This window comes from Scyliorhinus torazame, chromosome 25 (genome assembly GCF_047496885.1).
Source record: "Scyliorhinus torazame isolate Kashiwa2021f chromosome 25, sScyTor2.1, whole genome shotgun sequence".
Lineage (NCBI taxonomy): Eukaryota > Metazoa > Chordata > Chondrichthyes > Carcharhiniformes > Scyliorhinidae > Scyliorhinus > Scyliorhinus torazame.
In genome coordinates this window covers 11,881,063-11,907,562 of record NC_092731.1, presented here as the reverse complement: position 1 = coordinate 11,907,562, position 26,500 = coordinate 11,881,063, and the positions used below count along the sequence as shown (strand labels likewise).

The 26,500-nt window shown below is 53.9% G+C and overlaps 1 protein-coding gene, 1 non-coding gene and 1 pseudogene across 2 annotated transcripts in view; 1 reads left to right on the top strand and 2 right to left on the bottom strand.

The window, feature by feature from the left end:
• map3k10 (mitogen-activated protein kinase kinase kinase 10) overlaps positions 1 to 26,500 on the top strand; it is a 268,683-nt gene that overhangs the window by 27,049 nt on the left and 215,134 nt on the right. The window lies entirely within an intron of this gene.
• LOC140402223 (uncharacterized) overlaps positions 4,889 to 26,500 on the bottom strand; it is a 25,548-nt pseudogene continuing 3,936 nt past the window's right edge.
• LOC140402578 (U2 spliceosomal RNA) lies at positions 13,679 to 13,871 on the bottom strand. Its single transcript, XR_011938178.1, has one exon. It is a non-coding gene; the product is annotated as a U2 spliceosomal RNA (small nuclear RNA).

The window sequence follows — 26,500 nt, the reverse complement described above, 5'->3', positions numbered from 1 at the left end:
AGACTTTATGGACATAGGAGAAAAACGAGAACTCCTTACTCCTAGGTCTGCTAAATCTCCACGGGTCTACACCTCCCATCTGCTCCATAAAATCTTTAAGTACCTTGGCTGCTGCCGGCCTCCTTCCAGTCCTGGACTTCGACCTATCCAGCCCTGGTTCCAACACCGTATTAAAATCTCCCCCCATTATCAGCTTTCCCATCTCTAGTTCCGGAATGCGTCCTAGCATCCGCCTCATAAAATTGGCATCATCCCAGTTCGGGGCATATACGTTTTCCAAAACCACCGTCTCCCCCTGTAGTTTGCCACTCACCATCACGTATCTGCCCCCGTTATCCGCCACTATAGTCTTTGCCTCGAACATTACCCGCTTCCCCACTAATATAGCCACCCCCCTGTTTTTCGCATCTAGCCCCGAATGGAACACCTGCCCCACCCATCCTTTGCGTAGCCTAACCTGGTCTATCAGTTTCAGGTGCGTTTCCTGTAACATAACCACATCTGCCTTAAGTTTCTTAAGGTGTGCGAGTACCCGTGCCCTCTTTATCGGCCCGTTCAGCCCTCTCACGTTCCACGTGATCAGCCGAGTTGGGGGGCTTCCTACCCCCCCCCCCTTGTCGATTAGCCATCACCTTTTTCCAGCTCCTCACCCGGTTCCCACGCAGCTGTATCTCCCCCAGGTGGTGCCCCCCCGCCCATCCTCTCCCATACCAGCTCCCCCCTCTCCCCAGCAGCAGCAACCCAGTAATTCCCCCCTCCCACCTCCCCCGCTAGATCCCCCGCTAGCGTAATTACTCCCCCCATGTTGCTCCCAGAAGTCAGCAAACTCTGGCTGACCTCGGCTTCCCCCCGTGACCTCGGCTCGCACCGTGCGACGCCCCCTCCTTCCTGCTTCTCTATTCCCGCCATGATTATCATAGCGCGGGAACCAAGCCCGCGCTTCTCCCTTGGCCCCGCCCCCAATGGCCAACGCCCCATCTCCTCCACCTCCCCTCCTCCCCCCATCACCACCTGTGGGAGAGAGAAAAGTTACCACATCGCAGGATTAGTACATAAAACCCCTCTTTGCCCCCCACATTCGCCCCACCACTTTGTTCGAACGTTCTTTTTAATAACCCGCTCATTCCAGTTTTTCTTCCACAATAAAAGTCCACGCTTCATCCACCGTCTCAAAGTAGTGGTGCCTCCCTCGATATGTGACCCACAGTCTTGCCGGTTGCAGCATTCCAAATTTTATCTTCTTTTTATGAAGCACCGCCTTGGCCCGATTAAAGCTCGCCCTCCTTCTCGCCACCTCCGCACTCCAGTCTTGATAAACGTGGATCACCGCGTTCTCCCATTTACTGCTCCGAGTTTTCTTCGCCCATCTAAGGACCATTTCTCTACCCTTAAAACGGAGGAATCTCACCACTATGGCTCTGGGAATTTCTCCTGCTCTCGGTCCTCGCGCCATCACTCGGTATGCTCCCTCCACCTCCAACGGACCCGCCGGGGCCTCCGCTCCCATTAACGAGTGCAGCATCGTGCTCACATATGCCCCGACGCCCGCTCCCTCCACACCTTCAGGAAGATCAAGAATCCTCAGGTTGTTCCTCCTTGCGTTGTTTTCCAGTGCCTCCAACCTTTCCACACATCGTTTCTGATGTGCCTCCTGCATCTCCGTCTTCACCACCAGGCCCTGTATATCGTCCTCATTCTCGGCTGCCTTTGCCTTCACGACCCGAAGCTCCCGCTCCTGGGTCTTTTGTTCCTCCTTTCGCCCTTCGATCGCCTGTAGTATCGGGGCCAACAGCTCTTTCTTCATTTCCTTTTTGATCTCTTCCACACAGCATTTCAAGAACTCTTGTTGTTCAGGGCCCCATGTTAAACTGCCACCTTCCGACGCCATCTTGGTTTTTGCTTGCCTTCCTTGCCGCTGTTCTAAAGGATCCACTGCAATCTGGCCACTCTCTCCTCCTTTTCCCATCCGTATCCAGGGGGGATTCCCTTCTGGTTTACCGCACAGTGTTTTTAGCCGTCAAAATTGCCGTTGGGGCTCCTATCAAGAGCCCAAAAGTCCGTTTCACAGGGAGCTGCCGAAACGTGCGACTCAGCTGGTCATCGCCGCACCCGGAAGTCCGTGCGTCTCCATTTTTACCGCTAGGCCCAGAATCTCATCCTCGTTCTCAGCTGCCTTCCCCTTCACCCCTCGGAGCTCTATTGCCTGGGCCTTTTGCCTTTCTTTTAGCCCATCGATTGCCAATAACATCGGCGCCAGCACCTCCTTTAGTTCCTCCACACATCGTCGGAGGAATTCCTGCAGGTCCGGGCCCCATGTTGTCTGGCCTCCATCCGTCGCCATCTTGCTTCTTCCTTCTCTTCTCTGCCGCTGCTCCAGAGGATCCTTCGCAACCTGGCCACTGCCACTGGTCCTTTCCATACACACCCGGGGGGACTCCTTCCTTTGTCACCCCACACTGGGTTTGGTCCAAAACAAATTCCGTTGGGGCTCCCAAAAAGAGCCCAAAAGTCAATGGTTCTCAGCTGCGGAAGTCTTCAGGAAGGTTCATTCCAACCTTTGGGCACCGTCTGATGAGTTAGAAACAAAACCCCCTTGTCAAGGCATCTCCCATTATCGCAAACTGTGGGCGTAAAAAAGCCAATTTGATAGGTTTCTGGGGTGGTATAATTCTTGGCGGTGTCAAATTCCCTGAGCTGTGTGTATCGCTTCAGTTGAGGGTTTAAAGTCCGACAAGGTCCAACCTCTCTTTACAAAGATCAGAATTCCCTTATCGAAACCACAACTAGCCTCCTGCCCCGCGCGCTATCGCTGGTCGTCCTGGGTAATGGAAGACCAGACTCATTAAAAATTGGCAGAAGAATCAGTGTAAAGGTGAAGGCAGACAGTTGTGACAGACAGAGGGACTTGCATTTATATGGCGCCTTACACACCCTCCGAATGTCCCAAAGGGCTTTAAAGGCGATAAAGCACTTTTGGAGTGGAGTCACGGCTGCAATGTCGGAAATGTACCAGCCCGTTTTCCACACAGTTTTGATAATGACCTGTTTGGTGATGTTGAGGGGTAATTACTGGCCCCGGGACACTCCGAATACCCCCCACCCCTCTGCTTTTCTTTGTCAAAATAATGCCACCGGTCTTCAGCAATACCTGAGGGCAAACTATGGGTGGGGTGGAGGTACTCGGAAGACATACTGTACACAAAATCATAATGGGGCCCTTCTGACGGGATCCCCTCCCCAGCCGCTCAGATGCACCTGCTAAGTTTGGGTGCTGTGGACACAGTGCTCCTGTGTCTCCGCTCCCCGCTGCTGCCAGTGGGTGACTCCCGCAGAGACTGTCTGACAGGCCGGTTTCCCTGAAATGAAAATGGCTTATTGTCGCAAGTAGGCTTCAAATGAAGTTACTGTGAAAAGCCCCTAGTCGCCACATTCCGGCGCCTGTTCGGGGAGGCTGGTACGGGAATTGAACCGTGCTGCTGGCCTGCCTTGGTCTGCTTTAAAAGCCAGCGATTTAGCCCTGTGCTAAACCAGCCCCTTGTAACACGGAGAGATGCGCGAGGATGGCATGAGAAAGGAATCTTTCCATGCTGGAACGAGCCAAGCCGACGCACTCCACCTTTTTCCTGGTTTTGTCCTGTTTTTATTTGCAAGATGGGCATCGACGGGTACGGCTGCTCCGGCCCTCTCTGGTAACTGTGCCAAAGTCACTACAAAAAATATATATTGGTTATCTGCTCGTTTATCAGATTGCTGTTTATGGGATCTTGCTGCGCCCAGGTTGGCAGCTGCGTTTCCTCCATCGCAAAAGCAACTCCCTTCACCGAGTGGATGGCCGGAAGCAGTGAGACGTGCAATGATTGGATTGGATTGGATTGGATTTGTTTATTGTCACGTGGACCGAGTTACAGTGAAAAGTATTTTTCTGCGAGCAGCTCAACAGATCATTAAATACATGGGCAGAAAAGGGAATAAAAGAAAATACATAATAGGGCAACACAACATATACAATGTAACTACATAAGCACTGGCATCGGATGAAGCATACAGGGTGTAGTGTTAATCAGGTCAGTCCATAAGAGGCTCAACTTTTCCCCTTTTATCCTCGGGTGTCCCTCACCAGTGCATCCCTTGGCCCTCGCGCCGTGATGCCTGAATGCGCCCAGGAGTTCTTCCTGTTCTTCTCGACCGTGATGGGCCTCGCGCAGTCTGATCGGCTGCGGATGCTCGCGGACGAAGTGCCTTCCTAAGATCCCGGTAGGTGTACCTACACCGCGGGGACTGCAGCCGTTGAAGAAGTGTGCGTGTGTGTGTGCGTGTGTGCGTGTGTGCGTGCGTGTGTGCGTGCGTGTGTGCGTGCGTGTGTGCGTGTGTGCGTGCGTGTGTGCGTGCGTGTGTGCGTGCGTGTGTGCGTGCGTGTGTGCGTGCGTGTGTGCGTGCGTGTGTGCGTGCGTGTGTGCGTGTGTGCGTGCGTGCGTGCGTGCGTGGATTAAGGCTTTCAAAGGAGAATTGGATCATTAGCTGAAGAGGAAAATGTTGCAGGGCTGATGCGCAATCAATTACACTCAAGACGAAGTGATTTCATAACTGAAGGCTTTAATCTACTAGAACTTGTTCCCCAGCAGCTTCGGTACAGAAAGTGAAGGCTGCTGGGATGGCACCGTTTCTTATACTCCGCCTGTCAGGGCGGAGCTACGTACAACAGCCAATGGTAGACTCCTGGGTCTAACCAATGGCCATCAGCCTCTTGGGTACCGCAATACCTGGTACTACCACAAGGGCTAATTTGGGTAATTGGAGCGAGGTGCGTTCCAGAGAGCTGGTTGGTTCTCGATGGGCCGAATGGTCCCCCTCTGGGCTCCAGCCATCCTATGGTTTCTCTTCAATGGCTTTAAAATCTCCTGAGGAAAATGTAGAGCGAGTTCGCGAGCTTTTTGCAGATGAGGCCTGTCTTTAGAGGCTTGGGAGCCCCGATAGCGAGGGAGGCTGGGCACTTTGTAACCAGGAACTCGGCGCCCCGGATTTGGTTCAGTGTTACAGGAATTTTCATACCTCCTGGAATCTGTCCAGCTCGCCTGAATGTGGCACTTGATCCCTGAAAACAATTTGCATAAATACAAACATGCAGCTTGGCGTTCTCTGCGAGACAAACATTGTATTTGTTTAGTGCAGTATAGGGGGTTCTGTCTTTTTATTTCTGTGCTAGCCTTTGCTACGTTTCACTCACAACCACACAATACACGCACACACACACACACGCACACACACACACCGCCTGACCCTTTCTCTGCCAATCTCTTCCCAGATTCTCACAGCTGTGACCCAAGTTCAAATTCACCTGGAATAGAATCCAAAAGCTTTGGGTTGGAAGGTGCAGAAAGGAGGATGTAACATCCTGTGCATGCACCCAAATAGGAGTTAGTCACGATATCGGAAAACGAGTTAGGATCATGTGATAATAGACATTGTGATGCATTTTTTAAAAAATTTGTTTGTGGGGTGTGGGCATTGTTCATCCTTCATGGCCGTTTTAAGATGGTGACAACCTGCCTGCTTGAACCGCTGCAGGCTCCCTGTGGTGTCGGTGCACCCACAGTGCTGTTTTTCTGTTGTGGTTTGAGTGTCTTGTGGGGCCACGTCAGAGGGCAGTTAGTAGTCAACTACATACTGTGGGACTGGGGTGACATGTAGGCCAGACCGGGTAAGAAGGAAGATCATCCCCCCCCCCCCCCCCCCCCCCCCACCCCCCCACCCCCAAGAAGATCATTGGTGACAACAATCCAAGTGTTCTGTGATCATTTTTAAAAATGTATTTTATTACTAACATGTAAAAACGGTGACATACACAACACCAGAATCTCCAGGGCAGCACAGTGGCTAGCACTGTTGCTTTACAGTGCCAGGGTCCCAGGTTCGATTCCCGGCTTGGGTCACTGTCTATGCGGAGTCTGCACGTTCTCCCCCGTGTCTGGGTGGGTTTCCTCCGGGTGCTCCGGTTTCCTCCCACAAGTCCCAAAAGACGGGCTGTTACGTGAATTGGACATTCTGAATTCTCCCTCTGTGTACCCGAACAGGTGCCGGAATGTGGCGACTAGGGGCTTTTCACAGTAACTTCATTGCAGTGTTAATGTAAGCCTACTTGTGACAATAAAGATTACTATTTTTTAAAAAAATATATTTTTATTAAGAATTTTTCAATAACAATAGTTTCCATCTTGCAACCCCCCCCCCCCCCCCCCCGGTAACAAAGAAAAGAAAAAGAACTCGCGTGGCAAGACATGAACGTGGCAAGGCAATAAAATACAAAACTGTGTACATTGGATTCTTCCCGTACATGTCAGTTTCGGGATCATTCATGTGCTTTCTTGCTCACATGCCCCCCAAAGGAACCCCCCCCTCCCCTCCCCCTCTCCCACCCCCCCTGGGTTGCTGCTGCTGCTGTCCGACCTTCATCTAACGCTCCGCGAGATGGTCTAGGAACGGTTGCCACCGCCTGTAGAACCCCTGCGCAGACCCTCTCAAGGCAAACTTTATCCTTTCCAACTTGATAAACCCAGCCATATCATTTATCCAGGCCTCCACGCTGGGGGGCTTCGCCTCCTTCCACATTAGCAAGATCCTTCGCCAGGCTACTAGGGACGCAAAGGCCAGAATTCCGGCCTCTTTCGCCTCCTGCACTCCCGGCTCATCCACTATTCCAAATATTGCTAGCCCCCAGCTTGGCTTGACCCGGACTTTCACCACCTGGGATATTACTCCCGCCACACCTCTCCAGAACCCCTCCAATGCCGGGCATGACCAAAACATATGGACATGGTTCGCCGGGCTCCCTGAGCACCTCCCACATCTGGCCTCTACCCCAAAGAACTTACTCAGCCTCGCCCCCGTCATATGTGCTCTATGAACCACCTTAAATTGTATCAGGCTAAGCCTGGCACACGAAGAAGAGGAATTAACCCTACTTGGGGCATCAGCCCATAGCCCCTCCTCAATCTCCTCCCCCAACTCCTCTTCCCATTTACCCTTCAGCTCCTCTACCAAAGCCTCCCCCTCTTCTTTCATCTCCTGGTATATCGCCGACACCTTGCCCTCTCCCACCCATACACCCGAGATCACCCTGTCTTGAATCCCCTGTGCCGGGAGTAGCGGAAATTCCCTCACGTGTCGCCTCACAAACGCCCTCACTTGCAAGTACCTTAAAGCGTTTCCCGGGGGTAGTCCAAACTTCTCCTCCAGCGCCCCTAAGCTCGCAAACGTCCCATCAATGAACAGGTCCTCCATTCTTCTAATCCCTGCCCGATGCCAGCTCTGAAACCCCCCCCCCGTCCATCCTTCCTGGGACAAACCGATGGTTGTCTCTGATCGGGGACCACACCGAGGCTCCCGTCGCACCCCTGTGCCGTCTCCACTGCCCCCAGATCTTTAGCGTTGCCGCCACCACCGGGCTCGTGGTGTACCTTGTCACCAGCGCCCCCAGGCTCGTTCCTTTGCAGGACGCCATCTCCAACCTCTTCCATGCCGCCCTCTCTCCCTCCATCACCCACTTACGGATCATTGCCACGTTGGCTGCCCAATAATAACCACCCAGATTCGGCAATGCCAACCCTCCTCTATCTCTGCTGCGCTCCAAGAACCCCCTCCTTACCCGCGGGGTCTTGCTCGCCCACACAAATCCCGTAATGCTCCTGCTTACCCTCTTAAAAAAGGTCTTAGTGATCACAATTGGGAGGCATTGAAATACAAAAAGAAATCTCAGGAGGACCACCATTTTAACCGACTGTACCCTACCCGCCAGCGAGAGTGGCAACATGTCCCACCTTTTAAAATCCTCCTCCATCTGTTTCACAAATTGCGTCAAATTGAGTTTGTGCAGTGCCCCCCAGCTCCTAGCTACCTGAATCTCCAAATATCGAAAGCTCCTTTCTGCCCTCCTCAGCAGTAGGTCGTCTATCCCTCTTCCCTGATCCCCCGGATGGGTCACAAAGAGCTCACTCTTTCCCACATTGAGCTTATAGCCCGAAAAGTCTCCAAACTCCCGTAGGATCTGCATTACCTCAACCATCCCCTCCACTGGATCCGTCACACACAGCAACAGGTCGTCTGCATACAGCGACACTCGATGTTCCTCTCCCCCTCGAACCACCCCCTTCCATTTCCCCGACTCCCGTAATGCCATGGCCAAAGGTTCAATTGCTAATGCGAACAGCAGAGGGGAGAGGAGGCACCCCTGCCTTGTCCCTCGATACAGCCGGAAATACTCCGACATTTGCCGGTTCGTGACCACCCTCGCCACCGGGGCTTTATACAGGAGCTTAACCCAACTAATAAACCCTCCCCCGAACCCAAACCTCCGCAACACTTCCCAGAGATACTCCCACTCTACCCGATCAAAGGCTTTCTCCGCGTCCATGGATGTCACTATCTCCGCTTCTCCCTCCACCGATGGCATCATTATCACATTTAGGAGCCTTCGCACATTAGTATTTAACTGCCTACCCTTTACAAATCCCGTCTGGTCCTCGTGAATCACCCCCGGGACACAGTCCTCAATCCTCATGGCCAACATTTTTGCCAGCAACTTAGCATCTACATTTAAGGAGCGAGATCGGTCTATATGACCCACATTGCAGTGGGTCCTTATCCCGCTTTAAGATCAAAGAGATCGTCGCCTCCGACATTGTCGGGGGCAGGGTCCCCCCCTCCCTTGATTCATTGAAGGTCCTTACCAGCAACGGGGCTAACAGGTCTACATACTTCCTATAAAACTCCACCGGGAACCCATCCGACGCCTTCCCTGCCTGCATGCTCCCCAGTCCTTTAACCAGCTCCTCCACCCCAATTGGCGCCCCCAGACCAGCCACCTCCTGTTCCTCCACCCTCGGGAACCTCAACTTATCCAAGAATCGCCGCATCCCCTCTTTTCCCCCTGGGGGCTGGGACCTATACAGTTCCTCGTAAAAGGCCTTAATTCACTTTCCCTGCACTCCGCACCGTAGTTCCCCTGCCATCTTTGACTCCACCTATTTCCCTCGCTGCCATCCTCTTAGCTGGTGTGCCAGCATCCGGCTCGCCTTCTCCCCATATTCATATATCGCCCCCTGTGCCTTCTTCCACTGTGCCTCTGCCTTCCCTGTGGTCAACAGGTCGAACTCCGTCTGGAGACTTCGTCTCTCCCTGAGTAGTCCCTCATCCGGAGCCTCTGCATAGCTCCTGTCCACCCTTAAAATCTCCCCCACTAACCTCTCCCTTTCCCTGCCCTCTCTCTTCACCCTGTGAGCCCTGATGGAGATTAACTCTCCCCTGACCACCGCCTTCAGCGCCTCCCATACTACTCCCACCTGCACCTCCCCGTTGTCGTTAGCTTCCAGATACCTTTCAATACACCCCCACACCCTCCCGCACACTTCCTCGTCTGCCACACATCCAACCTCCACAACGGGCGTTGGTCCCTCCTCCCCCAGCTCCAGCTCCACCCAGTGCGGGGCATGGTCTGAAATGGCTATGGCCGAATACTCCGTTCCCTCCACTTTCGGGATCAGTGCCCTGCCCAAAACAAAAAAATCTATCCGGGAGTAGGCCTTATGTACATGGGAGAAAAAAGAAAATTCTCTGGCCAAAGGTCTGGTAAATCTCCACGGATCTACTCCCCCCATCTGATCCATAAACCCCCTAAGCACCTTGGCCGCAGCCGGCCTCCTCCCCGTCCTAGATCTGGAACGATCCAATGCTGGGTCCAGCACCGTGTTAAAATCCCCACCCATTATCAAACTCCCTACCTCCAGGTCCGGAATGCGCCCCAACATCCATTTCATAAATCCAGCATCGTCCCAGTTTGGGGCATATACATTCACCAGTTCCACCTCCGTCCCCTGCAACCTACCACTCACCATCACGTATCGGCCTCCCTTGTCCGCTACTATGTTCTTGGCCTCAAGCGACACCCGCTTTCCCACCAGTATTGCCACCCCTCTATTCTTCGCATCCAGCCCCGAATGGAACACCTGTCCCACCTATCCCTTCCTTAACCTGACCTGGTCTGCCACCTTCAGATGTGTCTCCTGAAGCATGACCACGTCTGCCTTCAGTCCCTTTAGTTGCGCGAACACTCGGGCCCTCTTAACCGGCCCATTTAGGCCCCTCACATTCCACGTGATCAGCCGGATTGGGGGGTAACCCCCCCCGACTAGCCATCTCCTATCTTAGGCCAGTCCTGTGCTCGCGCCTCCCACACCCTCCAGTCCCCAGGGTGGGGAACCCCCGCCCCGAGCACCTCTTCCATTTTCAGTTCCCCCTCGGACAGTGCAGCAGCAACCCTAGAATCCCCCCCCCCCCGCTAGATCCACAGCTAGCACTTTTGCTCCCCCCACATATTACTTCCGTGAGTCAGCTGACCTCTGCTGACCCCGGCTTCCCCCGCCTTTCCGTTGATCTCCCCGTGTGGGAGTCTCTCCTCCTCCTTACCTTCCTCCATCTGCCCCCCCCCCTTTTTGGCGCGGGAAAAAGCCCGCGCTTTCCTGAGCCAGCCCCGCCCCCTGTGGCGCAGCTCCTGTTGCGGCCATCATCCCAGTTCCCCCATCCCCGAGTCTCCCCTCCCTCCAGGACCGACGCCTACATTCCCCATCATCATCATCTTGTCTACAGAAAGGAAATTTTAGGAATTTTAACCAGAACTCTACCCACATCCCCATCCATCATCCCACCCACAAAATATTCTTCACCCATATTTACAACCCCATATACAACCACATCCCCTCAGTTCGAGTCCAGTTTTTCCGTCTGAATAAAGGTCCAAGCCTCTTCTGGCGTTTCAAAATAATGGTGTTGGTCCCGATAAGTGACCCACAGTCGCGCAGGCTGCAGCATGCCGAACCTGACTCTTTTGCCATGCAGCACCGCCTTGGCCCGGTTGAAGCCAGCTCTCCTCTTTGCCACCTCCGCGCTCCAATCCTGGTATACTCGGATCACTGCATTCTCCCATCTGCTGCTCCGCACCTTCTTGGCCCATCTCAGCACACTTTCTCTGCCCGCGAAGCGATGGAACCTCGCCACTATCGCCCTTGGCGGCTCATCTGCCTTGGGTCTCCTCGCCAGGACCCGGTGAGCCCCTTCCAGCTCCAGGGGGGTCGGAGAGGCCTCCGCACACATCAGCGAATGGAGCATCGTGCTCACGTACACCCCGGCATCAGCTCCCTCCACTCCTTCGGGAAGACCCAGAATCCGGAGGTTCTTCCTCCTCGACCTGTTCTCCAGGACCTCAATTCTCTCAGCCTACCTCCTGTGCCTCCATTTTTACCGCCAGGCCCAGGATCTCGTCCTCGTTGGTGTTCACCTTATCATTCACCTCACGAAGCTCCACCCCCTGCGTCGTCTGGGTCTCCTTCAGCCCCTCGATCGCCAACAGCATCAGCGCCAGCACCTCCTTTTTCAGCACCTCCACACATCTCCTCATGAAGAACTCCTGCTGGTCTGGCCCCCACGCTGCTCGCTCTCCGCCCGCCGCCATCTTGCCTTCTTCCCCTCGTTTTGTTCTCTGCTCCATGGCCTCTTCCCTCGTTGCTCCACCGCTGCTCCCTGCCAAATATTGTGGGGGGGGGGGGGGTCCTCACTGCTCCTTCCCACACGGGATCAACCAAAAAAAAGCTCCGTTGGGGCTCCTCTGTAGAGCCCGAAAGTCCGTTTTCACGGGAGCTGCCGAAACGCGCGGCTTATCTCCGCATCGCCGCAACCGGAGGTCCCCAATAAAGATTATTATTAACCTTACAGTCCACAGTTTGTACAATTATCCCCCTTTTTACCCCTACACCCTCCCACGATGAACAATTCCTCAAATATGAAGCAGCACGGTAGCACAGTGGTTAGCACAGTTGCTTCACAGCTCCAGGGTCCCAGGTTTGATTCCCGGCTTGGGTCACTGTCTGTGCGGAGTCTGCACGTGTCTGCGTGGGTTTCCTCCGGGTGCTCCGGTTTCCCCTCACGTCCAAAGATGTGCAGGTTTGGTGGATTGGCCATGATAAAGTGCCCCTTAGTGTCCAAAAAAGTTTAAGTGGGGTTATGGGGATAGGGTGGAGGCGAGGGCTTAAGTAGAGTGCCCTTTCTAAGAGTCGGAGCAGACTCGATAGGCCGAATGGCCTCCTGCACTGTAAATTCTACGAAATATGGTCATGAACACCCCCTACTGTGTCTTAAAGCCCTCTGCTGACCCCCTCAATTCAAATTTGATCTTTTCCGACTGGAGAAAGTTATACAGGTCCTCCAGCCAGGCCGCCACCCCCCCGGCGGTGTATCTGGCCTGCAATCCGGCCAGATCCTTCGCCGGGCAATTAGAGAGGCGAAGGCCACAACATTGGCCCCTTTCCCCTCCTTCAGCTCCGGCATTTCCGCTACTCCAAAGATTGCCACCATCGGTTCCGGCCTGACCCCCACTATCTTCGAAAACGTCCCAAACACCGCCTCCCAGTATCTCGCCACCCCGGAACGCTCGCAAATGATTCACCGGCCCTCGCCCTCATCGGCCGCCCCTCGAAAGAACCCATCCATCCTCGCCCGGGTCAGATGTATGTGATTATTATTCATGATTTGATTTCTGCTGTACGAGTTCAATTTAACTGTTCCCCCCCCCCCCCCCCCCAGTTGTCATGGTGAGACTTAAACCTGTCTCTCCAGAGCACGAGCTTCGGTCTCTGGGTTACACGAAGGTTTGGTGTCGCAATGGACCAAATCAGCCCTCGGTAAAATAGCAGAGTCCACGATACCCGCCACCATTAACACGCTGATCAGCATCGTGAAGCAAAGAAATACACCAAGGTGTGTGGATCCAGAGCGTACAGCACGATTCTCTGCTCTCTCATCTACTTCACAAAAGCTGTGTGTCTCCCTCAGCCACAGCATAATTTTGAAGAATTTGTACATTCCACGTTGAGGGAGATTTGAGGCTGATATACTCCTTAATGATGTGGTAATTATTCATAAAATGGAAATCCAAATTTTTCCATTTAAATTTATACAGCTACCTCTCATTCCTACAGGCAGCAAATTCCTCTTTAACATTTAAAATAGTTTCTTAAAACGTTGTGACTTTGCTTTTCTTGTCTCTTTCATTTTTGTAATCTTTCTTCCCCTCTCTTTATATCTCTTTCTGCATGACTCTAATTCATCCTTGATACTAATAATCTTTACTGGTGTCACAAGTAGGTTTGCATTAAGTCTGCAATGAAGTTACTGTGAAAAGCCCCTAGTCGCCACATTCCGGCACCTGTTCGGGTACACGGAGGGAGAATTCAGAATATCCAATTCACCTGACAGAATGTATTTCGGGACTTGTGGGAGGAAACCGGAGCACCCGGGGGAAACCCACGCAGACACGGGGAGAACGTGCAGACTTCGCACGGACAGTGACCCAAGCTGGGAATAGAACCTAGGTCCCTGGTGCTGTGAAGTGACTGTGCTAACCACTGTGCCACCGTGATCTCTCGCGTTCCTCGCTTTCTCTCTCAATTGTCAGCACGCTTGCCTCCAAGTCACAAGGTTCCAGGTTCAAGTCTTACTTCAGGGCATGAGCACAACGTTCTGTCCCTCTCAGGAGAGCACTGAGGGGATGCTACACTGTCTGAGGTGCCCCTTTCAAGCGGGATGTGAAACCGAGGGCCCTTTTGAGTTAGGATCCCATGGCACTATTTTTTATTACTTTTTCTGAGTTACCAAGCCAGGGCTCAGAGTGTGGGTCAGGGGCGAACCCCTAATCCAGCTCCTCGCCTGCTCCAAAAACCAATTCTAATTCCAATTGAATCCAATTCATGGTCCCCACAAGAGAGACATACCAGATCTGAGCCAAAAGGCTACTACACTTGATCTTAGCCAAAAGGCCGAGAAGCGATCCCATGGCACTATTTTGAAGAAAAGGGGAATTCTCCCTGGTGCCCTGGCCAATGTTTATTCTTCAACAATCAATTCCAGTAAAACAGATTATTTGGTAACTATCACATTGCTTACGGTGGCGCAGTGGGTTAGCACTGCTGCCTCACGGCGCCGAGGTCCCAGGTTCGATCCCGGCTCTGGGTCACTGTCCGTGTGGAGTTTGCTCATTCTCCCTGTGTTTGCGTGGGTTTTGCCCCCACAACCCCAAAGATGTGCAGGGTAGGTGGATTGGCCACGCTAAATTGCCCCTTAATTGGAAAAAATGAATTTGGGTATTCTAAATTTAAAAAAAAAAATTATCACATTGCTATTTGTGGGAGCTTGCTGTGCACAATTTAGTGGGGCTGGTTTAGCACAGTGGGCGAAACAGCTGGCTTGTAATGCAGAACAAGGCCAGCAGCGCGGGTTCAATTCCCGTACCGGCCTCCCCGAACAGGCGCCGGAATGTGGCGACTAGGGGCTTTTCACAGTAACTTCATTGAAGCCTACTTGTGACAATCAGCGATTATTATTATTAGTTGCTGAATTTCCTGCAAGAGTGATTGCACTTCGAAATGTGCTACATTGGCTGCAGAGCACTCGAGGTGTCACATGGTTGTCAAAGGTGCTCTATAAATGCAGATCGCTCTTACTCTTGAAATCTCATTAAGGTCATTCACTGAAGCCCATTGTCCTCTCCAACTCCATATCCGTCACTGTTCCAGCAAGTTGCATCCAGATTAGGTTCAAACTAAAGGGTGTCTGATATAGTCTCACAAATGGAACGCAAGATGCCCCATTCCAACAAGAGTTGGCCCAACACTCATGGAGGTTAAACGATTTGATTGAAGTGTTCGTTGCCGTCTGTGACATCCTTCCAGAGCTGAATAGCAGCTATTGGTAGGAGATTTATTTCTGTGTCTTCACCGGGACATTGTTGCTATCTGACTGCCTCTGGTGTGTACACCAGATCCCATTGAAATCAAAAGCAGCTAATGCTGGAAATACTCCAAGTCTGACATCATCTGTGGAGAGCGACAAACGCGGGATTAACATTTAAGGTCGATGACCGTTTGTCAAAACGAAAATCCCGGCAACGGATTGGCCACAAGCTCCGAGAGGGGAGGAGGTAACCACTCTGGTTAACGGCGTGGAGTATGACAGTCTCTCCCTTCACTCATCTGCCCCCATTCCCCCAGGGCAGCACGGTAGCATTGTGGATAGCACAATTGCTTCACTGCTCCAGGGTTCCAGGTTCGATTCCCGGCTTGGGTCACTGTCTGTGCGGAGTCTGCACATCCTCCCCGTGTCTGCGTGGGTTTCCTCCGGGTGCTCCGGTTTCCTCCCACAGTCCAAAGATGTGCAGGTTAGGTGGATTGGCCATGCCAAATTGCCCTTAGTGTCCAAAACTGCCCTTGGTATTGGGTGGGGTTATGGGGATAGGGTGGAGGTGTTGACCTTGGGTAGGATGCTCTTCCCAAGAGCCGGTGCAGACTCGATGGGCCGAATGGCCTCCTTCTGCACTGTAAATTCTATGATAATCTATGATTCCAAATCCGGAATAGTGCTGAGTGAGATGACTCTAATGTTCCCAAAATTATCCTGATTGGATCTTTTACGAAACCCAGTTTACTACATTTGCTGAGACACTGCATCTCCATTTCGCCAACCAATTACATGAATGAGATTCGCCAAATGTTGCTCAGACTTCGAGCAGTTTTGTGTTTTGAGCCATGAAGGGTTGACTCTCTTGCTCTTCTTCCAAATGCTGTCTGTGGGATCCACCACATCCATCCATTTTCCTTCACAGCACCTTTCAAACCCACGACCTCCACCACCCAGAAGGACCCACGCACAGTGGCAGCCGTGCGCACCATCTACAAGATGCACTGCAGCAACTCGCCAAGGCTCCTTCGACAACACCTTCCAAATCCACGACCACTATCATCTAGAAGGACAACAACAGCCGATACCTGGGAACCCCACCACCTGGAGGTTCCCCTCCGAGTCACCCACCACCCTGACTTGGAAATATATCGGCCGTTCCTTCACTGTCGCTGGGGCGACATCCTGGAACTCCCTCCCTAACAGCACAGTGGGTGCACCTACGCCACAGGGACTGAAGCTTTTCATCACCACCTTCTCGAGGGAAATTAAGAATGGGCAATAAATGCTGTTTTTGCCAGTGACGCCCACGTTCTCTGTAAAAATGTTTTTAAAAAGTCCAGAGCCTCTCTGACAGTACAGCACCTCCTCAATGCTGCACTTGGGAGTGTCAGCCCAGAATTTGGGCTGGAGCCCAAACTCGCTTCATGTAGGACAACAGCCAGAGGCACGAGACTTTAATCCAGTTGGTTATGGAGTGTATCCAAACCTAGGTCCCACAGTGAAAGCTCATGATCTAACACACATTGACAGTGGCCCCAGAGGCGAAAGGCCCCAGTCGCTGCTCCAAATTGGCCACAAAACTACAGTATCCATATTTTCCACGCATTCCATTGCCTGCAAAGTGCTTTGGGACATACTGAAAGATGTCTGATTAAAAAGAGAAGTTTGTACTTTCTCTATCACATAAGGAAACAAGAAACCTGTAATATTCCAAGGGTAGCAGCAGGCCATCAACGAGAGGGGAAGAGTGTCATGCGATCCAGTCTCAGTTGCAATTTTGTTTGTGAGCAGAGCACAGCGCGCACAGCTCGACTGCTGATATCTTCAAGCTCTCTATCTGTGAAGAAATGTGCTCGTGCCTGGTCTTAATGAATGAATGAATGCACAATGTGTTTATACAATGCTTTATGAGCCTTTATACCATTACAAAAATACGACAGCTAGAGTCAAGAAAATGTACTGAATGAAATTAAATATTTTACAAGCCGCTCACCTCCCAGCTCCTCGCTGTCCTTGTAGAAAAGACAATGTAAAATTTAAAATCGAGGTGCTGCTGGCACCACTGAGGGTCGGCGGGTAGATTGTTGGGTGAGGAAGGAGGTGGTGATGGATGAATGGGACCGGTTGCGAGGGAGCAGTTGCAGAACAAAGGCAGAGATGGGTATCACGTTACGCGACGTCCTGTTCTTCTGATGGCCACAAATAAAGGACGGACGTGGCGGAGGGAGACAAAAGTGGTGACAGAATGGCTAAATAAATGGACTTGTCGGTTTGTATCTGCACCGTTTACACTGCCCTTTTCGAGGTGTTCCAAAGTGCTTTAAGACCAATGACGTACTCTCTGAACTGCGATCACTTTTGTAGCGCAGGAAATGCAATGGCCAATTTGCGCACATGCAGGATCCCACAAATAGCGATGCGGTAATGGCCAGATAGTCTGGTTAACTTTACCTCTCATTCAACCTGACACGCGTGCTAATTTCTGTGCCACATTGGAAGAGGCCTTTTGGCCTACCTGAGCCCATGCTGGTGTGAATATTTTTTTTAAAAAAAACATAAATTTAGAGTACCCAATTAATCTTTTCCAATTAAGGGGCAATTTAGCACGGCCAATCCACCTACTCTGCACATCTTTGGGTTGTGGGGGCGAAACCCACACAGACACGGGGAGAATGTGCAAACTCCACACAGACAGTGACTCGGGGCCGGGATCGAACCTGGGACCTCGGTGCTGTGAGGCAGCAGTGATAACCACTGCGCTATCATACTGCACGTCTTATGTGAATACTTCACACAGCAGGGGGCCAAGTAACCTGTCTGAGACTGGATTGTAATTCTGGCTTCTGGTCTTCCGTGTCTCCTGCAGTGTCACTTCAATTTAGATTGAACCTTCTCTCGCCCCTCGGAGTGTTTGTTCATTAATCATTTTGGTTGGATCAGTCCCAGGCTAATTAATGTGACATTTCAAAAGTTAACACTTCAATTTTATGCATCGTCTACAATTTGTGGACCGGGTTCAGTGCGGGTTTCAGTCCAGTCAGCACATACTCCACATTATCCTGTTGTCCCACAGAAACTCACGCCCCAGCGCTGAACACACATCCAGCAGGCACTCCAATTGAACATTCTCATCTGTGGTTTTGAAACTCTCCACGGCCTCGCTCCCTCCCTATCCTGCTCCAGCCGCACAGTCTTCCCAAGTCTTCGGTGCGCCTCCAATTCTGGCCTCTTGCACCCCGCTGATTTCCATCGCTCTGCTGTTGGCGGCAGTGTCTGGGCACTAAGCTCGGGAATTTCCTCCCTAAACCTCCATGCTCTCTCTCACTCTCCCTCCTCACCCAGTCACTCTCACTCACTCTCTCTGTCTCTCTCTCCCTCCTCACTCACCCATTCACTCTCACTCACTCTCTCTGTCTCTCTCACTCTCACACGCTCTCCTCACTCACTCACTCTCTCTCTCTCTCCCACACTCTCCCTCCTCACTCACTCACTCTCCTCACTCACTCATTCTCTCTCTCTCTCACTCTCACACGCTCTCCTCTCTCTCTCGCTCTCTCTCACTCTCCCTCCTCACTCACTCTCCTCATTCACTCACTCACTCTCACTCCCTCATTCTCTCACTCACACTCCCTCTCTCTCTCACATGCTCTCCTCTCTCTCGCTCTCTCTCAGTCTCCCTCCTCACTCACTCCTCATTCACTCACTCTATCACTCTCTCACTCCCTCGTTCTCTCACTCACTCTCACACTCTCTCTCTCTCTCTCACACTCTCCCTCTCTCCCTCTCTCCCTCTCTCCCTCTCTCCCACTCTCCCACTCTCCCACTCTCACACTCTCTCACTCGCACTGTCACTCACACGCGCTCTCTCTCGAACTCGCTCTCTCGCTCGCTCTCTCTCGATCTCGCTCTCTCGCTCGCTCTCGCACTCGCTCTCGCGCTTGCGCTCGCTCGCTCTCTCGCGCTCGCTCTCTCTCTCGCGCTCGCTCTCTCTCTCGCGCTCTCTCTCTCTCGCGCTCTCTCTCTCTCGCGCTCTCTCTCTCTCGCGCTCTCTCTCTCGCGCTCTCTCTCTCTCTCGCGATCTCTCTCTCTCACGCTCTCTCTCTCTCACGCTCTCTCTCTCTCACGCTCTCTCTCTCTCACGCTCTCTCTCTCTCACGCTCTCTCTCTCTCGCGCTCTCTCTCTCTATCGCTCGCTCTCTCTCGCGCTCGCTCTCGCGCTCGCTCTCGCACTCGCTCTCTCTTGCACTCGCGCTCGCTCACTCTCTCTCGCGCTCACTCTCTCTCGCGCTCTCTCTCTCTCGCGCTCTCTCTCTCTCGCGCTCGCTCTCTCTCTCGCGCTCGCTCTCTCTCTCTCGCACTCGCTCTCTCTTACACTCGCGCTCGCTCGCTCTCTCGCACTCGCTCTCTCTCGCGTTCGCTCTCTCTCGCGTTCGCTCTCTCTCGCGCTCTCTCTGTCTCGCGTTCGCTCTCTCTCGCGCTCTCGCTCTCACTCGCACGCACTCGCACTCACGCTCTCTCAGTCACTCTCACACTCTCTCTCTCGCGCTCACTCGCTCTCTCGCGCTCACTCGCTCTCGCGCTCGCTCTCGCGCTCACTCGCTCTCACGCTCTCTCTCGCACTCGCTCTCTCTCGCACTCGCTCTCTCTCGCACTCGCTCTCTCTCGCACTCGCTCTCTCTCGCACTCGCTCTCTCTCGCACTCGCTCTCTCTCGCATTCGCTCTCTCTCGCACTCTCTCTCACACTCTCTCCCTCACACTCTCCCTCACACTCTCCCTCACACTCTCCCTCACACTCTCCCTCACACTCTCCCTCACACTCTCCCTCACACTCTCCCTCACACACTCTCGCTCGCACTCTCGCTCGCACTCTCGCTCGCACTCTCGCTCGCACTCTCGCTCGCACTCTCGCTCGCACTCTCGCTCGCACTCTCGCTCGCACTCTCGCTCGCACTCTCGCTCGCACTCTCGCTCACACACTCTCTCTCACACTCTTTCTCACACTCTCACTCTCACACTCTCACTCTCACACTCTCACTCTCACATTCTCACTCTCTCTCACACTCTCTCTCACACTCTCTCTCACACTCTCTCTCACACTCTCTCTCACACTCTCTCTCACACTCTCTCTCACACTCTCTCTCACACTCTCTCTCACACTCTCTCTCTCACACTCTCTCTCTCACACTCTCTCTCTCACACTCTCTCTCGCACTCTCTCTCGCACTCTCTCTCGCACACTCTCTCGCACACTCTCTCGCACACTCTCTCGCACACTCTCTCGCACACTCTCTCGCACACTCTCTCGCACACTCGCTCGCACACTCGCTCGCACACTCGCTCGCACACTCGCTCGCACACTCGCTCGCACACTCGCTCGCACACTCGCTCGCACACTCGCTCGCACACTCTCTCGCTCTCGCACACTCTCTCGCACACTCTCTCTCGCACACTCCCTCACACTCCCTCACACTCCCTCACACTCCCTCACACTCCCTCACACTCCCTCACACTCCCTCACACTCACACTCCCTCACACTCCCTCACACTCCCTCACACACTCTCACACTCTCTCTCCCTCACGCTCTCTCTCCCTCACGCTCTCTCTCTCCCTCACGCTCTCTCTCCCTCACGCTCTCTCTCCCTCACGCTCTCTCTCCCTCACGCTCTCTCTCCCTCACGCTCTCTCTCCCTCACGCTCTCTCTCCCTCACGCTCTCTCTCCCTCACGCTCTCTCTCCCTCACGCTCTCTCTCCCTCACGCTCTCTCTCCCTCACGCTCTCTCTCCCTCACGCTCTCTCTCCCTCACGCTCTCTCTCCCTCACGCTCTCTCTCCCTCACGCTCTCTCTCCCTCACGCTCTCTCTCCCTCACGCTCTCTCTCCCTCACGCTCTCTCTCCCTCACGCTCTCTCTCCCTCACGCTCTCTCACTCTCTCTCTCACATTCTCTCTCTCTCACACTCTCTCTCTCTCACACTCTCTCTCTCTCACTCTCTCACTCTCTCACTCTCTCACACTCTCTCTCTCACACTCTCTCTCTCACACTCTCTCTCTCACACTCTCTCTCTCACACTCTCTCTCTCACACTCTCTCTCTCACACTCTGTCTCGTTCTCTCTGTCTCGCTCTCTCTGTCTCGCTCTCTCTGTCTCGCTGTTTAAGAAGGGTAGCAAGGACTGTTTAAGAAGGGTAGCAAGGATAATCCCGGGAACTACAGGCCGGTGAGCCTTACTTCAGTGGTAGGGAAATTACTGGAGAGAATTCTTCGAGACAGGATCTACTCCCATTTGGAAGCAAATGGACGTATTAGTGAGAGGCAGCACGGTTTTGTGAAGGGGAGGTCGTGTCTCACGAACTTGAAAGAGTTTTTCGAGGAGGTCACTAAGATGATTGATGCATGTAGGGCAGTAGATGTTGTCTATATGGACTTCAGTAAGGCCTTTGACAAGGTCCCTCATGGTAGACTAGTACAAAAGGTGAAGTCACACGGGATCAGGGGTGAACTGGCAAGGTGGATACAGAACTGGCTAGGCCATAGAAGGCAGAGGGTAGCAATGGAGGGATGCTTTTCTAATTGGAGGGCTGTGACCAGTGGTGTTCCACAGGGATCAGTGCTGGGACCTTTGCTCTTTGTAGTATATATAAATGATTTGGAGGAAAATGTAACTGGTCTGATTAGTAAGTTTGCAGACGACACAAAGGTTGGTGGAATTGCGGATAGCGATGAGGACTGTCTGAGGATACAGCAGGATTTAGATTGTCTGGAGACTTGGGCGGAGAGATGGCAGATGGAGTTTAATCCGGACAAATGTGAGGTAATGCATTTTGGAAGGGCTAATGCAGGTAGGGAATATACAGTGAATGGTAGAACCCTCAAGAGTATTGAAAGTCAAAGAGATCTAGGAGTACAGGTCCACAGGTCATTGAAAGGGGCAACACAGGTGGAGAAGGTAGTCAAGAAGGTATACGGCATGCTTGCCTTCATTGGCCGGGGCATTGAGTATAAGAATTGGCAAGTCATGTTGCAGCTGTATAGAACCTGAGTTAGGCCACACTTGGAGTATAGTGTTCAATTCTGGTCGCCACACTACCAGAAGGATGTGGAGGCTTTAGAGAGGGTGCAGAAGAGATTTACCAGAATGTTGCCTGGTATGGAGGGCATAAGCTATGAGGAGCGATTGAATAAACTCGGTTTGTTCTCACTGGAACGAAGGAGGTTGAGGGGCGACCTGATAGAGATATACAAAATTATGAGGGGCATAGACAGAGTGGATAGTCAGAGGCTTTTCCCCAGGGTAGAGGGGTCAATTACTAGGGGGCATAGGTTTAAGGTGAGAGGGGCAAGGTTTAGAGTAGATGTACGAGGCAAGTTTTTTACGCAGAGGGTAGTGGGTGCCTGGAACTCGCTACCGGAGGAGGTGGTGGAAGCAGGGACGATAGTGACATTTAAGGGGCATCTTGACAAATATATGAATAGGATGGGAATAGAAGGATACGGACCCAGGAAGTGTAGAAGATTGTAGTTTAGTCGGGCAGTATGGTCGGCACGGGCTTGGAGGGCCGAAGGGCCTGTTCCTGTGCTGTACATTTCTTTGTTCTTTGTTCTCTCTGTCTCGCTCTCTCTGTCTCGCTCTCTCTGTCTCGCTCTGCCCCTCTCTCTCTGTCTCTCTCAGCCCCTCTCTTTCTCGCTCTCTGTCTCTGTGTCTCTGTCTCTCTGTCCCTCTCTCTCTCTCTCTCTCTGTCTCTCTCTCTTTGTCCCTCTTTGTCCCTCTCTGTCCCTCTCTTTCTCTCTCTCTCTCTGTCTCCCTCTCTCTCTCTGTGTATCTCTATGTGTGTCTCTCTCTCTGTCTCTCTCTCTGTCTCTGTCTCTGTCTCTGTCTCTCTCTCTGTCTCTCTCTCTGTCTCTCTCTCTGTCTCTGTCTCTCTCTCTGTCTCTCTCTCTGTCTCTCTCTCTGTCTCTCTCTGTCTCGCTCTCTGTCTCTGTCTCTCTCTCTGTCTCTCTCTCTGTCTCTCTCTCTGTCTCTCTCTCTGTCTCTCTCTCTGTCTCTGTCTCTCTCTCTGCCTCTCTCTCACTCTGTCTCTCTCTCTCTCTCTCTCTCTCTGTCTCTCTCTTTCTCTGTCTCTCCTTCTCTCTCTCTGTCTCTCTCTCTCTGCCTTTCTCTGTCTCTCTCTCTGTCTCTCTCTCTCTTCTATCTCTCTCTCTCTTCTATCTGTCTCTCTCTTCTATCTGTCTCTCTCTTCTATCTGTCTCTCTCTCTCTCTCTGTCTCCCTCTCTCTGCCACTCACTGTCTCTGTCTCCCTCGCGCTCGCTCTCCCTCGCGCTCGCTCTCCCTCGCGCTCGCTCTCCCTCGCGCTCGCTCTCCCTCGCGCTCGCTCTCCCTCGCGCTCGCTCTCCCTCGCGCTCGCTCTCCCTCGCTCTCTCTAGCGCTTGCGCTCGCTCTCTCGCGCTCGCTCTCTCTCTCTCGTGCTCGCTCTCTCTCGCACTCGCACTCGTTCTCACGCTCTCTCAGTCACTCTCTCACACGCTTTCACACTCTCTCTCGCGCTCGCTCTCTCTCGCGCTCGCTCTCTCTCGCGCTCGCTCTCTCTCGCGCTCGCTCGCACTCGCACTCGCTCGCACTCGCTCTCACGCTCTCTCAGTCACTCTCTCACACTTTCACACTCACTCACGCTCTCTCTCTCTCTCGCACTCGCTTTCTCTCGCACTCGCTTTCTCTCGCACTCGCTCTCTCTCGCACTCGCTCTCTCTCGCACTCGCTCTCTCTCGCACTCGCTCTCTCTCGCATTCGCTCTCTTTCGCACTCGCTCTCTCGCACTCGTTTTCTCTCGCACTCGTTTTCTCTCGCACTCGTTTTCTCTCGCACTCGCTTTCTCTCGCACTCGCTTTCTCTCGCACTCGCTTTCTCTCGCACTCGCTCTCTTGCACTCGCTCTCGCACTCGCTCTCGCGCTCGCTCTCTCGCGCTCGCTCTCCCTCGCGCTCTCTGCCTCTCTCTCTCTGCCTCTCTCTCTCTGCCTCTCTCTCTCTGCCTCTCTCTCTCTGTCTCTCTCTCTCTGTCTCTCTCTCTCTGTCTCTCTCTCTCTTCTATCTGTCTCTCTCTTCTATCTGTCTCTCTCTTCTATCTGTCTCTCTCTTCTATCTGTCTCTCTCTTCTATCTGTCTCTCTCTCTCTCTGTCTCCCTCTCTCTGCCACTCACTGTCTCTGTCTCCCTCGCTCTCCCTCGCGCTCGCGCTCGCTCTCCCTCGCGCTCGCTCTCCCTCGCGCTCGCTCTCCCTCGCGCTCGCTCTCCCTCGCGCTCGCTCTCGCTTTCTCTCGCACTCGCTTTCTCTCGCACTCGCTTTCTCTCGCACTCGCTCTCTCGCACTCGCTCTCTTGCTCTCGCACTCGCTCTCGCACTCGCTCTCTCGCGCTCGCTCTCCCTCGCGCTCTCTGCCTCTCTCTCTCTGCCTCTCTCTCTCTGCCTCTCTCTCTCTGTCTCTCTCTCTCTGTCTCTCTCTCTCTGTCTCTCTCTCTCTTCTATCTGTCTCTCTCTTCTATCTGTCTCTCTCTTCTATCTGTCTCTCTCTTCTATCTGTCTCTCTCTTCTATCTGTCTCTCTCTTCTATCTGTCTCTCTCTCTCTCTGTCTCCCTCTCTCTGCCACTCACTGTCTCTGTCTCCCTCGCTCTCCCTCGCGCTCGCTCTCCCTCGCGCTCGCGCTCGCTCTCGCTCTCCCTCGCTCTCGCTCTCCCTCGCTCTCGCTCTCCCTCGCGCTCGCTCTCCCTCGCGCTCTCTCGCGCTCGCGCTCGCGCTCTCTCGCGCTCGCTCTCTCTCGCGCTCGCTCTCTCTCGCGCTCGCTCTCTCTCGCGCTCGCTCTCTCTCGCGCTCGCTCGCGCTCGCACTCGCACTCGCTCGCACTCGCACTCGCTCTCACGCTCTCTCAGTCACTCTCTCACACTCTTTCACACTCACTCACGCACTTGCTCTCTCTCGCACTCGCGCTCGCTCTCTCTCGCGCTCGCTCTCTCTCGCGCTCGCTCTCTCTCGCGCTCGCTCTCTCTCGCGCTCGCTCTCTCTCGCGCTCGCTCTCTCTCGCGCTCGCTCTCTCTCGCGCTCGCTCTCTCTCGCGCTCTCTCAGTCACTGTCTCACACTCTTTCACACTCACTCACGCACTCGCTCTCTCTCGCACTCGCTCTCTCTCGCACTCGCACTCGCTCTCTCTCGCACTCGCTCTCTCTCGCACTCGCTCTCTCTCGCACTCGCTCTCTCTCGCACTCGCTTTCTCTCGCACTCGCTCTCTCTCGCTCTCTCTCTCTCGCCCTCGCTCTCTCGCTCTCTCGCCCTTGCTCTCTCGCCCTCGCTCTCTCGCCCTCGCTCTCTCGCCCTCGCTCTCTCTGTCTCGCTCTCTCTGTCTCGCGCTCTCTCTCGCGCTCTCTCTCTCTCGCGCTCTCTCTCTCTCGCGCTCTCTCTCTCTCGCGCTCTCTCTCTCTCGCGCTCTCTCTCGCGCTCGCTCGCTCTCTCTCGCGCTCGCTCTCTCTCGCGCTCGCTCTCTCTCGCGCGCTCTCTCTCGCGCTCGCTCTCTCTCGCGCTCGCTCTCTCTCGCGCTCGCTCTCTCTCGCGCTCGCTCTCTCTCGCGCTCGCTCTCTCTCGCGCTCGCTCTCTCTCGCGCTCGCTCTCTCTCGCGCTCGCTCTCTCTCGCGCTCGCTCTCTCTCGCGCTCGCTCTCTCTCGCGCTCGCTCTCTCTCGCGCTCGCTCTCTCTCGCGCTCGCTCTCTCTCGCGCTCGCTCTCTCTCGCGCTCGCTCTCTCTCGCGCTCGCTCTCTCTCGCGCTCGCTCTCTCTCGCGCTCGCTCTCTCTCGCGCTCGCTCTCTCTCGCGCTCGCTCTCTCTCGCGCTCGCTCTCTCTCGCGCTCGCTCTCTCTCGCGCTCGCTCTCTCTCGCGCTCGCTCTCTCTCGCGCTCGCTCTCTCTCGCGCTCGCTCTCTCTCGCGCTCGCTCTCTCTCGCGCTCGCTCTCTCTCGCGCTCGCTCTCTCTCGCGCTCTCTCTCTCTCGCGCTCGCTCTCTCTCGCGCTCGCTCTCTCTCGCGCTCGCTCTCTCTCGCGCTCGCTCTCTCGCGCTCGCTCTCTCTCTCGCTCGCTCGCTCTCTCGCGCTCGCTCTCTCGCGCTCGCTCTCTCTCGCACTCGCTCTCTCTCGCACTCGCTCTCTCTCGCACTCGCTCTCTCTCGCACTCGCTCTCTCTCGCACTCGCTCTCTCTCGCACTCGCTCTCTCTCGCACTCGCTCTCTCTCGCACTCGCTCTCTCTCGCACTCGCTCTCTCTCGCACTCGCTCTCTCTCGCACTCGCTCTCTCTCGCACTCGCTCTCTCTCGCACTCGCTCTCTCTCGCACTCGCTCTCTCTCGCACTCGCTCTCTCTCGCACTCGCTCTCTCTCGCACTCGCTCTCTCTCGCACTCGCTCTCTCTCGCACTCGCTCTCTCTGTCTCGCTCTCTCTGTCTCGCTCTCTCTGTCTCGCTCTCTCTGTCTCGCTCTCTCTGTCTCGCTCTCTCTGTCTCGCTCTCTCTGTCTCGCTCTCTCTGTCTCGCTCTCTCTGTCTCGCTCTCTCTGTCTCGCTCTCTCTGTCTCGCTCTCTCTGTCTCGCTCTCTCTGTCTCGCTCTCTCTGTCTCGCTCTCTCTGTCTCGCTCTCTCTGTCTCGCTCTCTCTGTCTCGCTCTCTCTGTCTCGCTCTCTCTGTCTCGCTCTCTCTG